Below are 14,888 nucleotides of genomic sequence, written 5' to 3' on the forward strand. Positions count from 1 at the left end.
TTTAGATAATGTTCAGTTCAGATTTGATGTCATTGTCAGACAGTCTTACTCTTACAGTGCAGTGTTGTATTTGCGTGTGCATTATTTAATTTTTGAAATTTTATTTAGTCTGTTTTCGTTCATAAATTTGTGGATAATTTTCACAGAAACATTTTGAACACTTATTCTTCCAAAATGCGATTTGTAATTTTATGTAGCATTTTTACTGTGTTAGTTTTGCGTGTTGGAATTGTAAGTTGCGCGCTGTGACGCCACGCATTGTAGCACTGTTCACTGCTCTACACGATACAGGATTTCACCCAAGAGCTTCTTTAGGATAGAGTTTCACGTATTATAATTATTTTTGATAAAATTTGATTGTATTGCACATAGTTTTACGTTTATCATACAGCGTTTACGTAAGAAACCAATAGCTTGTTCATAATCACAATACAGACACATACGAAGTTAAGAATAGGAAACCAACCCAGTTCTCTTCACATCAGTTCTAGTTCTAATGTCGTTCACGCCCCTGCAATGGCACCTCTCGGTCTTGTGGAGTTGACTTAAGTACAGCGGCAAATTGAGGTTCAATTTGTTCAAATGGCTATGAGCACTATGGGACTTAACTTCTGAGGTCATCAGTCCCGTAGAACTTAGACCTACTTAAACCTAACAAACCTAAGGACATCACAAACATCCATGCCCGAGGCAGGATTCAAACCTGCGCTGTTCCAGACTGTAGCGCCTAGAACCGCTCGGCCACCCCGGCCGGCAAAATTGAGGTAATTTGGCTCTGAATATTACAAGCGAAGTACCAAAATTAGCGTTGTAGACGCTTTGGTACTACGTGCTTGTACAAACAGATGTAATATTTGGATTTCCAATGCTTGCGTGCAGACTCAACCTGTACTAGTTCCTGGATTGATTCTACATGTTAGTTCACTGAAGTCAAACACGTAGACCAATGAGAGTACAAAATTATACCCAGGCTTAAAAGCTTTAAGTGCACACTGCGGAATTCCTCATTAAGAATGTGGCAAGTATATCTCGGAGAAGTGAGTCTACCTATTTGCACTCTGATATCATGCAACCCGAGTCGTATTTTCCACTAACGAAGGTCTGTCTCTCCAGCTTGATGGTGTTGCTCTGTTTCTCCATGACGTTGATAGAGCCACAATCTTCTTAATATAAAAGAAAAGGCATCTTATTTTAGGGGAAGCCCCCACCTGCTTTGAAAACTCAAATGTGCGATCGATTTCGGGCTGTGACCTTCATTACGAAAAAGAAGGACAGTATCCATTTGGTATGTATTCCCGTAACGTAACTGTATCCCACCGGTTCAGTTACGTAATTTTTCGTTGCATGATGACGAGCTAAGTCCGAAATCGGTCGACTACTAACGTTTTTATAACAGCCGAGAATTGTTCTTGTAGTGAGGTGTAGTTCCCGAAATTGAGGCATATTGTGGAACATCATGCTTTCAAAATATTTTCCTAATATTCTGAGACGCTATGCATGCAGTGGTTGTCCAGCAAAACTCAGGTATCTTGGCAGAATGTTGTGGAATCTGCCAATTGTGACAACTTCAGTAAGTATTCAACTTTTCGGGAAGTTTATACTGTGGAGAGGCCTGTTGCAGTTTTGTGGCTGTTTTCTAAGTCGATTGTAGCAGTAGTAGTTGGTGCTGCACTACATATTCCTTAATGGTAGCGTTCTTGACATATGTCGGATACCATGCGTGAAATTCATCGTTTCCTCTCATGACCTCTATGTCCTGCCGCGAGTGGACTGCAGCCAAACCGAGTAAATGTTGACAAAATGAAGTTGATGCGTGTGAACAGTGAAATCCTCAAGTCTATGTATATTCATGGCAGAAAGCGAGATTCGATATGGGAACTTAAAAAGGAACATTTCATTGCTAACACGGCGCAGGTAAACACATTTTAAGGCTGTCATATCATTGTATTTGTAAATGAAATAATTTGCATTAATAACTGAACATACTCGCTAAGTTACTGCCCTAACTTATTTCACAAGTTTCAGTATTAAAATTGGTGGAAATGTACTGAAATCCCCATTAATCAAGTTGATGGAGAAACTGAACTTCCCGCCGGCCGGAGTGGCCGTGCGTTTCTAGGCGCTGCAGTCTGGAACCGCGCGACCGCTACGGTCGCAGGTTCGAATCCTGCCTCGAGCATGGATGTGTGTGATGTCCTTAGGTTAGTTAGATTTAATTAGTTCTAAGTTCTAGGCGACTGATGACCTCAGAAGTTAAGTCGCATAGTGCTCAGAGCCATTTGAAACTGAACTTCCTCACATGTGGCTGTCTCTGTTAGTCGTGGAATGTTGAACATGCAAATCCTGAAGTACATTCCCTTTCGCTTGGCACCCGCCTCCATGGCTAAAATCATTAACTGATGCTAGCGCCTTGATGTTCTAATATTCGAAAGAAATGAAGGACGGATAGAATTTAGCGTTCCATTGATGAGGAAATTGCTTATTAGAGAACAATAGGAAGGAACCAGAATAAAACATTCTGGAAACAACCCCTTCGACTGTGGCTAAGCCTTTTCTCCACAATATCATTTTTCTAGGAGAGCTAGCAGCAGAAGTTATGTAGAACTCCAGTAGAGTTTGGAAGCAGGGAGAGGAGATGCTGGAGCAAGTAGAACTGTGACGACGGTTCGTGTATCGTGGTTGGATAGCTCACGTGGTAGAGCACTTGTCCGCGAACGGCGAATGTCCCAGGTTGCTACTCTTCGCCCTGCTCGCGTCTCCTTTTTGACTTGGTGTTCTTCCTCCGTTTTCCTGCGCTTCTCTCTCCCTGTCCATGTCGCTCGTCTTTTCTGGGTATTGTTGGTTGGGTCCCTCTGGTAAGTGGTTGAGGGGCACCCTCCCACTTTCTCCTTTTGGGGGCCTCTGGCTGCTCCGTAGACGGGGCACCTCGTCCGCCTTTCTTCCCTTCTCCCCTTTTCTTCTTCCTTGGTCGTTTCTATAGGCTTTTTTGACCTTCGGTAGACCTTAGGGGTTTCTTTCCTTGAGTTTAGCGCACTTGGCCCTTCTCTGGTAAGTAGTTTTGTTTAATTGCCTGTTCCAGGTTAGGAGGGACTCATGACCTCGCACTTTGGTACCTTTTATCATTAAACCAACCATCAATCAGTGGGATGACTAATATTCATTGTCTGTCAGAAAGTTTCAATGGGTGGTAGTCGGCCGACTCCTTCTCATAGGAGCTGTCCAAGCCTTTGACATATGAAATTTGGAATACCAATTGGTATGTTCGTGGCGGGATTTGCTGGTTCGACGCACGGTTCAAGATGGAAGACACAACAAAATCAGAAGGTGGTGATGTACATTAGATGAACGCCAAATTATCTATTAACACCCTAGGCGTAATTACTTTTCTCTTAAAAGCATCTTTTGGAGTAAAGGGAACCGCTACCACGGGTAAAAAAAGCAATTTTCCAATTTTTAAGAAAGGAAGACCATGGGATCTACATCTGTATTACTACTCTGCAATTCACACTTAAGTGCGTAACGGGGCGTTCTTCGAACCACCTTTAGACTGTTTCTCTACCGCCATACTCTCTAACAGTACGTAAGAAAAATAACTTAAATCTTTCTCTATGAGATCTGATTCCTCTTGCTTAGTTATGATGGTGATTTCTCCCTATCTAGGCTGGCATAATAAAATATTTTTCACATTCGAAGGAGAAAGTTGGTGACTGAAATTTCGTGAAAAGATCTCGCCACAAAGAAAAGCGCCTTGGTTTTAATGATTACCATTCCAACTTCCTTCTTATCCGTGAAACCCTCTCCCCTGTTTCGCGGTAATACAAAACTAGCTGCCCTTCTTTGAAATTTTCGGATGTCCTCCGTCAATTCAGTCCCAAGCAGCAGAGAAATACTCTAGCAGAGGACGAACAAGTGTAGTGCAGGCAGTTTCTTCAATAGACCTGCTGTATCTTCTAAGCGTTCTGTCTGTAAAACATATTCTTTGCTGGCACAATGCAGGAGCTGCACCTCCTGGAGGGAGATGCTTCTGGCTGGCTGAGGGACTTGGACATACAACCATGAGTCTTGTCTACTCTTTTCCTTCTGAAAAACCTATTACTAGATACTATTACTATAATTTCTATGTATTTTTGTGTATTTTGTGTTTACTTCCTTTTTTAGATCTAATAATTGTTTGTTGCCTGTAACATATAGACCATTCATTGTTTTATACGTTGTTTGTGTTATTACTTACTTACTGCTGTATTCTATTAGCCATACAAAAAAAAATAATAATTTGCTTTGCTTTCCCCACAATATTATCTATCTGATCCTTCCAATTTAAGTTGTTCATAATTGTCATTCCTAGGCATTAAGTTGAGCTTGCAGCCTTTAAATTTGTGTGATTTATCAAGTACCTGAAATTTAACGGATTTCTCTTTGTACTCATGTCGATGACCTCACGTTTTTCTCTGCTGAGAGACCATTGCCACTTTTCGCACCATACAGGCATTGTGTCCAAGTCATTTTGCAATTGGTTTTATCTTCTAATGACTTTACTAGGCGGTAACTGACAGCATCATCCGCAAACAATTTAGGAGGGCTGATGAGGTTATCTCCTAAATTGTTTATGTAGATTAGAAACAGGAGAGAGCCTATAAAATTTCCTTGGCGAGCGCCGGATATTACTTCCGTTTCAATAGATAATTTTCCGTTGATTTCTACGGTCTGTGACTTGTCTGACAGGAAATCACGAATCCAGACGCATGGTTGAGGCGATAATAGGCACGCAATTTGATTAGAAGTCCCTTGTGAGAAACGATGTAAGAATCTAGAAATATGGAATCAGTTGAGATCCCCTGTTGATATTACTTATTATTTCTTGCAAATGAAGAACTAGTTGTGACTCGTAGGAATGGTTGTTATTAATCGATAGTGACTGTTTGTCAGTATACGTTGTGTTCAAACACAGTAGCCGCGCGGAGTTGCCGCGCCGTTTGAGGCGCCGTATCACGGATTGCGCTGCCCCTCCACCAGAGGTTCGAGTCCTCCCTCGGGCATGGGTGTGTGTGTTGTTCTTACCATAAGTTAGTTTAAGTAGCGTGTAAGTCTAGGGACTAATGACTTCAGCAGTTTGGCCCCATAGGAATTCACACATATTTGAACATTTTAAACACAGTATATGTTTCAGTTTCCTATAGCAAATCAACGTTAGTGGTATAGGTCTATAATTCAGCGGATTATTTGTTTTCCTTTGTTGAGTATTGGTGTGACCTGTGGAACATTCCAATGTTTTGGTACGGATCTTTCGCTGAGCGAGCGGTCGTATACGAATAGTAGGTAAGGGACTAGTGTATGAGTATAATTATGGGTATAACATAAAAGCAATCATATTGAGCTGCTATCTGGAGCGGAAGACTTGTCTTTATTATGTGATTTTAGCTCCTTCACTACGGTAAGGATATCTACTTCTATTGGCAAGTGTTCTCGATTCAAATTGTGGAATATTTGCTTCGTTTAATAACTTCATTGGTATCGCGCAGAGTATGTCAAGAGAAAGTACCTGCGTATATCGTAAGTACTGCAGTACAGTAGAGGTACCACTGACGTGCCGAAAAGAACATCGAAAGCAGCAGTGCGTTAAGGCTAGCCGAAGAACTGCAATTGTTCATACAATGCAGAATTTCAAGTCTGGTATTTGCTTCTTTAAAACAAAATTCACCAAGGATGGAATGGAGCAGCATACAGCCCGAAAAAACCACGATCAACCAGAGTGGACCCCTTCTGCAGCATTTCAGCGAATTTTTCTGCATGTTGTTGTTGTGGTCTTCAGTCCTGAGACTGGTTTGATGCAGCTCTCCATGCTACTCTATCCTGTGCAAGCTTCTTCATCTCCCAGTACTTACCGCAACCTACATCCTTCTGAATCTGCTTAGTGTATTCATCTCTTGGTCTCCCTCTACGATTTTTACCCTCCACGCTGCCCTCCAATGCTGAATTTGTGATCCCTTGATGCCTCAGAACATATCCTACTAACCGGTCCCTTCTTTTTGTCAAGTTGTGCCACAAACTCCTCTTCTCCCCAATTCTATTCAATACTTCATCATTAGTTATGTGATCTACCCATCTAATCCTTAGCACTCTTTTGTAGCACCACATTTCGAAAGCTTCTATTCTCTTCTTGTCCAAACTACTTATCGTCCATGTTTCACTTCCATACATGGCTACACTCCATACAAATACTTTTAGAAAAGTATATTGGGCCATAAAACACATGGGAGGTATCTGGAGATGAACATGGCGGTCCTGGGATTTCAAAGAATGAACACGTAGCGTCCATCACCATAAGAACTTTACATTGTCGAGGCAACATTAAACTGTGATGGGTGTTTTTTCTCCATTTTCCCAAGCCAGTGGAAAGCACGCTTGATCTGTTTAGTTGAAAACCCAATCACAGAGAATACGTTCCTTCATTTCCTGATAACAAGGAGAATGGGTTCTTTCATCAAGACAATGCTATTTCCCACATGGTCTAAAGTGTCTGAAAATGGTTAAACGAGCATGACCAAGAGTTGAAACCAGTTCTATGGCTTCCTTTCCCAAGTCTTAACCAAAGCGAGCATCTGTGACATCATCTGTTTCCCTCCATCAAACGCAATGTTGGAAGCACTGATTCACAACGGGTGTTCGAATTCCAGTGTTTCTGTCCAGATGTGGGCTATGGGTTTTCATTGGTTTTCTTAAACAATTTACAGCTAGTTACGCGACACATCATTAGAAAAGGTCACAGCCTATTTCTCGCTCCATGCTTGTCGAGTCCGAGCATGTGTTTCGTTTCTAGTGACCTTTCTGTAAACGGAACGTATATCCCTAATGCTCTCCTTACCAAACACAGTTCAACTGTTGTGTGAAGCGCAGTAGTCAGTACGGCTCCACGTATCGATTACGTGTAGTTATTATTCATACTGCAAAAAGCTCGTTGCTCAAGAACGACTTGGACGAGCATAGCCCCGAGCTAGTTGTGTGACACTTCTAGGCTGCGCGCTTCCTGCAGTGTTTCCTTTGCCTAGTTGTGTTTTCTGTCTACGTAGTGTTCGCTACTGATACCGTTGACAGTGGGTAATTTATCGAATGAGTAACCACTTATTTGTCCATTCGCGTATCTGGTAGCAGGGTAGCTGTGTATTTATTTTGCATTGAACTTCTGTCGAGGTTGACTATTGGATATTTAGTCTTCTTCATAGTTAAATACGTTCAAGAGCTTTGCAGTAATAACGAAACTGCAAGGGGTCAATCCTTTCTCTGCAGAACGATTGTTGATACAGTGCAACGGGTGCTATCGAACGCACAGTTTAAACAGCGTCTTGAGTGAGTCTTTATGAAATCCAATGGTGCTGTGTAGTTTACGGAAATCAGGTCATACGGTTTCTAGGGCCTCGCTGTCTCATAATGCAAAAGTTCGTCATTCTATGACGTGGATATAGGGCAAAAACATGTAGATGGGTGAGAAAATGAGTATTTTCATATACAGAATCACCGTTCCTAGCGGTGCGAGATCTTGAATGAACAATGACACACGTCTTTGTAAACTGTTGACGTTTCATAACAACGACTTTTCGTTGTTTTTTTGTAGCGATACCCGTCAGTTAATGATTACGGTCTTCTGTGAAACAGAAAAAGGAACCAAATCTGTCTTTAGTGTGAAATGAAGCATTGTATATCAAAGCCTACCATGTCCATTGCCATGGATCTATAATTAGTAGTTTTTTTCAGAAGTAAGTCGTGCATGTTGTAATTTTGCTTGCAGCTATTCCAGGCATTTTAGAGTTAAACTTACTTTGATTTCCCAGATCCTGTACACCCACAACCTCAGCCTTGTGGAATCCCTCCCCTCACATTACGTTTTTCCAAATATTTTATAATAAGTGCACCAGATTTGGCTGAAATTACTCTGGCGTTCAGCCGGCCGCTGTGGCTGAGCGGTTGTAAGCGCTTCAGTCCGGAACCGCGTGACTGCTACGGTCGCAGGTTCGAATCCTGCCTCGGGCATGGATGCGTGTGATATCCTTAGGGAAGTTAGGTTTACAACAAGTTCTAGGGGACTAATGGACTCAGATGTTAAGTCCCATAGTGCTCAGAGCCATTTGAACTCTGGGGTTCCGGAGTTATGTTGGAACGTACAAGTATGTGTGTTCTTGGGCGTGCGTACAACAGTTTTATTCAGTGAACGCGTCGACTGGAGCTCTATGAAACAAACAAAACAATGTAAAAGTGAACAAGCACATGCTGAAAGAAAGAAGAAGTGATACGTAGTACACGATATACATCACTCAGACGACCACAGAATTCTAGCGCATTATCTGATCGCTGGTCGGACAGTGTAACCTACGTTGGTATATATTGACAGCTGAATCAACGGCGAGTTATCATATACTGTAAAAAATATCGGTATTCGAGAGAGTTGGCTTTGTTTGTTGTTAATAGCTGAAGCACTCTTGTAGTTTCACTGTGTATGTTCAGAATCACGCCTAATTAGAGCTCGCACACATTTTATTTACATAAATAAATAGCAGAGGACCGATAAACGGTTGAGGATGGTGTTATGCGGTATCGGAGTTCAGTGGGAGCATGTATTTTAAATTGTGTGTAATGTGCTGCTACACACACCCAAAGAGAGAGACAGAGAGAGAGATAAGAGAAAGACAGACAGAGAGAGAGAGAGAGAGAGAGAGAGAGAGAGAGAGAGAGAGAGAGACCCGTGCACACAAACAAAGCTCCTCTATTATATTCCTCAACACCTGTGAAGTAATTTCTTCGAAAGTAGTTCCATAAGTAAGGTAAGAACTCTGAATTAGATTCCATGTCTAGACAGAGGGGACGGTCGTAGCTTTGAAACTCCAGCAGTAGATACAAGTAGTTGTGCCGCGCTTCGAAATGCCGTTTCAAAATAGAGACGTTGGCTGATTTATAGTCGTCGATTGAAGTAACAAGTATAATAAGCTTAAAGATTTCTACGCTTAAAGACCACCTCCAGAGATACAATTCACCCCCGATTAGTGGATGTTTAGGGTAAGAGTGTAATGTCACGAAATCTCCTGTCATTTCAGTGCCAGGAATTTGATAACAGCACCCAGATGTACGAGACGAGCAACTGTCAGGGTTACGGCAGTCGACGTCAGATTATAACGCATTTTGTGTCTAAGTGTTCACTCAAGCCGATCGACACACTCATATGAGGTATACTGCTCACGAACGTAATATCTGTAGTGACAGTGTAATCGATTCTGTAGAAACATTTTGGACTACGGGAAGACGTGTTCTCTCTGGGTACCGCGGCAACTCTCAGATGAGAATAAAGGCAAACGAGTGTAATAGTCTTCGCACCACTTATTGCCGTATCGGGAGGAGGGTGTACCGTGTCGTCACAGCAGATGGGGAAGTGGAAGCATCACGTCGCACCTGATGCGGAGAAAGCATCAACATTATGGAGCCACAAATCCGTCTTCTTCCCGCCACAAGAAGCTCAGAACAACGGTTTCGTGAGGAAAATTATGGCCACAGGATTTTGAGGCATGCAATTCGTGTTACTGGTTGATTTCCTCGCGCATTGTACAGTTATTCGTTTCGTTTCTTGATTCAGTACAATACTGAGCAACAGAAAGATGATTGGTTGTCTTCCTCTGCAAAACCCGTAATCGTTCTTGGCTTGCCCTTACGATCATTATGCGAGGTGTAAGTCGGAGGTAGTCAAATTGTGTTGCTGTTTTACATAAATTCTGTTCCTCAATAATATCTTCTTCTCTCAATGGATTTTCATTTTAAGTTGATCGAATATTTTAGGAATGCTGTTATCCTGATCGAATCGCCCAGTGTTACATCTAGCACCATGATGAAGGAAGCAACAATGTCATGGAGACACCCATTTCTACTCCAACAAGAAGTTTAAAACAACTGTATCTGTGAAGAAAATTATGGCCACAGTCCCTTAGGGTATGCAGGTTGTGTTGCTGTTTGATTTCTTCACCAATTGTACCACTGCTATGCACTTCATACTTTGACTTTTTTTCTTTGAACTGAATCTGATAGAAATCCTAAACACTCCAACAGTACGGTAAAGTGGGTCGTGCAAGAATTCTGTCTGTTGTCTAACATTCGTCACTCCAAACAACAGAAATTCTGTTCATATCACCCTGAACATATATAGGATCAGGATAACGTCGAAATAGTTATTTCAGTGCGATTACTGCATCTACATCAGTATAAATGGTGAACCACTTTAGCAAGCGTAAATATTTGCGTAATCATTTAAGTAGTGAGGTAATGTGGGTTCTAGATAACCTTGACCCCCTACCTAGAGGTCATTCTGTGAATGCTACCATGCTCAGACAATTGTGCTTGTCATATTTCACTGGCGTCAGCATCAGAACTTCCTTCTCTCCAAGGTCACTACAGGAATCACTGAATCTTGTCATGTGCCAAGATCAAGAATGGAAGGAAAGGTTTCAGGCAACCCCCTCCGCCACCATGCACTTCTGCAAATTTTGCCTGAAGCACCACGTGTCCCATGTGCTCATGCTCCCGTGCACCTTGCACCACTGCTCTGCAACTATGTTTGCGTTAGTGCCTTCCAGAAACTCCTTTAAGAACTCCATTCTTCGCATTGGTAACTTTGATTTGAAGATACATATCATTTGCCATAGAATATAGGAACGACTAGTCTCTATATGTCTCTATACACAATTAAAAATCAAAATTTTCTTATATAAATAAATTAATATGAATTTTTATTTGTTGAAAACAAATTTTTTAAGTTATATACTATCTCACAAGCTCTGAAAATGTAAATAAAAATAAGTGCTCTTCTAAATCCTGATTGCTTCTATCACCAGCAAATGGCTGTACTGCACTGAAAAGTCGACATGTCTCTACAAATAGTTAGAAATCAGCATTTATTTTACAAGATAAATAACAAATGAGAAATTCGTAACTGATGAACATGGGTTTTACTTTAAATACAATCCCACAAACCGACAGAAAGAGAAATAATAGCAAACCCAGTTTTGCATCCCAGTTCCATTTGTCACCAGTATATTGCTGCGTTGAAAAATTGCAACCTTAGTTCTATCTTTACACCACGTCAGTAGATGAGTCCACTATTAATAATCGTTCTTAGGTCGTTGATTGTATCATGAATAACTGATTCTCACTAGTGCCAACAGATGGCTGTATGTTAATAAGCACAACTGAGTCGTAAAGGAATTATTTTCCACAAATGAGATGTTGCAGTATTCTAAAATGTCTCCAAAATACGCTGCCACTGCAAAAACTACAATGTGTACACCAAGCATACACTGTGTAGTCGAGGTTAAGACATGAAAAATGCTGTAAGACGCAAACTAGTTAACGAGATGTCAAAGTACTGAAATTAAAAAAACGCAAAAGAGTTATAAATTAATTATTTTCTGCATCTAATATTTTGAAAAAGATCTAAAATGTCTGCAAAATATGTTAGTAGCGCAGAAAATGCGGTGTTTGGATAGCTAATTGAAGGGTAGTCAACAGAGACATCAGAGAAATCGTTCCATTTCAGCATTACAATTACAACAACAACATTGCACTGTTTTCCGCGTCCCCCCCTCTCAACACGTTTTATATACTCTACACTTCAAATGCTGCCACCTGCCGTCAGCGAGTGGTTATTGCACGTTGACGTCCAAGGCAGGTGGTGGTAAACTTTATGTGAGCAAACCGTGTATGTATCTATTCAAGGGCTTCCAAAATCGCTTGAAACGAATATAGTTGCATCTAAGGACGGCGTTCTTTCCCTACAGTGGTTGATGTTATACTCACTTACGATTCAGTGACACACTCATCCTGTGCGTACTAGTAGTTGAAAACACTGTTTGTATCGGATGAGCTAAGAGTCATGAAGGGATTATGACAATGAATAACTTCTCCTTTTTTTGTTTCAGATTCTGTCAGAAGAAAGATGGGAGACTGCCCATAAAAATATTCAGCACTGTTGAACTAACCAAAACTGTAGTGCTCTACTTTGAAAATCAGAGTTCAATTGTTCTCACAACCCAAACGATACCATTTGAGCATCAGGACCAGACCATCGGAATCCATGGTTAAACGCTTTAGGGAGCAGGATTCAGTGAGCGACTTACCACACGTGGGATACCATCCGGAGGGTAACATCCATCGAGTGCAAGACAGTGTGGATGAGGATGGAGGAACATCAACACGCTGTTTTCTCGCCAACTGGGGCTGACAAGGCGAATTCTGAAACTCGACTTGCTCCTCTATTCTTATAAAATCCACCAGCCGTAATAGTTAATGAATACAGATTATCGTTAAAAACTCGCATATATTGTTCGAATAAACGAGTCGGTCATAGAAAACTGTGATTTCATGCATAAGTTGTTAGTGAGTGACGAAACGTATTTTTCACTTAATGACTACCTTAATAGACTGAGTTGTCGGTTTTAGGGTAGCGGAGACCAATATGCCAAGCACGACTGCCAAGTGCAGACTGTGAAGTGCTCTGTGTGGTGTGGCATAACTTCAGAAACGACCATGCGAGCATACTTCTTTGAAGATGCTAAAGCCAATGAAGTGACAGTGACTGGTGATCGATATCAAAACATGATTATGACTGCTGAGCGTCCTGAATTAGAGAACATGCCTGAGACGTCATTTCAGCAAGTTAGTGCTACAGCACACACGACAAAGGCCTCAGTGGTTATCTGAGGACCATTTTCGCCCATTGTATGGTCTCAAGAAAATCTAAGATTATCTGGCCCTCCCTTTCGCCTTTTCCTTGATAATTTTCTTTTGTGCTGTCTGAAAGATAAAGTCTATGTGAACAAACAACGAACAACACAGAAACTCTAGTGCTATTTTCGTGCACAACTACAGCCGCGCAGACCAGAAGTGTTTTAGACCCCTAGCATGAGTGATGTTACACAGAGCACACGTTTATGAAGCCTATAATGGCGAACGCCTACTTGAGATTATATTCCACAAATAAGTGTAAATAGGCTCTCATTCTTGGTGTCTATGTCTGTGAAATATCAGTGGAATCTAATGATAAGTAAAAACGTTCTCATAGTTATAATCCCTTCGTGACTTTTGCCGCACCCTACAGATCTCCTACAATTTAGGAAGTATTTTGTGTTAATATCTTAGTTGACTCGCCAGTATATAGAAATTAAGACATCTGCTATGGGAGACTGTATTATGCTATCAATCACATCTAAATGAAAACGAAAAACGCGACGTTCTTTTGATCAGTGTGATAATTTCAAATTTGTTTATTGTGGAATAGAGGGTAGTGAGGTTCAGGTATCACAAATGGTAGTCAAATATGTAGCCAAGATGATTGACTTGAGTTTCAAGGGTTGAATTTCGACTTTTTCTCCTCCACCATGCGGTTGGGTATTGTATTTAATAAACACAGCAGCTCCCCTAGGTCTACAGTCAACTTCTGGATGCGATGAGTGTGAACTTGGTTTTCGCATATATACTTGTTTTTATTGGTAAGCACTTTTGTCTGATGAAAATGTCCTCACCTCCAAGAGGTATAAGAGAAAAGGAAATTAGATATTTGTTCATTACTTCTTTTCAAAGGAAAGAAGTAAAACTTGTATTCCCACTTCGGTATTTGCCTTGTAATTGGAAATTTTATATCTACAGGTAGTGCAGTACAAAGTGTATTTATTCCTTGTTGTGACGAAAGCGGTCAGGATGTACTGCTTTAAATCACTGGTAAAGTTACCATCCGATATTTGGCTTCTGACATGCTTCTAGCTTTTTGATTTTTAGATTTCCTTTTATACTGAGTACAAGGCACAACGGGAAATGTTCATGTGGCTGGGAAGAATGTGACGTCATTTGGTGAGGAATATGAATTAAAATCTTGGACTAAATATTTGCATCGTTTTAATTATAAAATGCAGCAGTATCATAATTACACTGTTAAATAAGAATTCAGCTGAAGATTGTATCTAACAAAATAATACGTTATACATTGTGTAATAGGATGTCCACGTGGAGAAGTAACGTCCATGTTCAATAAATAATTCTATCAGCACCTCTTAGCTTAATAACGAGAATTTGAGATATGGGTTGATAATGAAAAAGTAAATGCTAAAATGTTTCAAAGAGGAACTGGAGGTTTTAACCAGCCTTGTATATAATAACGTATTCTACTTTAAGGGTTAGGTGACTGCATCTACTAAATAAGACAGAATCAGAGTCTATGATAAACATTCTGCTGACCGATGTGGCACAGAGGTTAGCACATTGGACTCGCATTCGGGAGGACGATTCTTCAAATCCTCGTCCAATCATTTAGATTTAGATTTTCCGTGATTTTACTAAGTCTCTCAGACAAATTCTGGAATGATTCCTTTGAAAAGTCAGGGAAGATTTCCTTCCCCATCCTTGACACAGACCACAGTCGGGCTCCGGCTATGATGACGTCGTTGTTGTTAAACCACAACCATTCATCCTTCATTCCAAACCAATCTACACTTAACACAAATCACAAGACGGTATGTGGCTGAGGGTTCCTCTTGTCTACTATCATTTCCGCCCATTCTCAATAAGTTTGAAAATGTTGCATGTTAAGTACGAGTGTCAGTCATTTTGCGTAATGAATGTGGGAGGATTTAATATGTTGCGTAACCATCAGTAGAACATATGCTCTCGAAGTTTTAACAGCAACACTCAACATGGTACGCAATCCTTCTCTTGATTAGCATTTCCGTTACGTTCTGGTTATTACTAATCTCTCCTTTTGATCACTTATTAATTATTAATTCTGCCTAGTAAGGTTTCAACACAAATAAGCAATGCTGAAGTATGTCAAAGCAAGATTTTGTAAGCTACTTCTTCCTTGGGTGAAT

General features: G+C 40.8%; 1 protein-coding gene across 1 annotated transcript in view; it reads right to left on the bottom strand.

Annotated features, from left to right (window-relative positions):
* LOC126175331 (GTP-binding protein Di-Ras1) overlaps positions 1-14,888 on the bottom strand; it is a 1,524,693-nt gene that overhangs the window by 1,081,403 nt on the left and 428,402 nt on the right. The window lies entirely within an intron of this gene.

The sequence above is a fragment of the Schistocerca cancellata genome, chromosome 3, assembly GCF_023864275.1.
Source record: "Schistocerca cancellata isolate TAMUIC-IGC-003103 chromosome 3, iqSchCanc2.1, whole genome shotgun sequence".
Classification (NCBI taxonomy): Eukaryota; Metazoa; Arthropoda; class Insecta; order Orthoptera; family Acrididae; genus Schistocerca; species Schistocerca cancellata.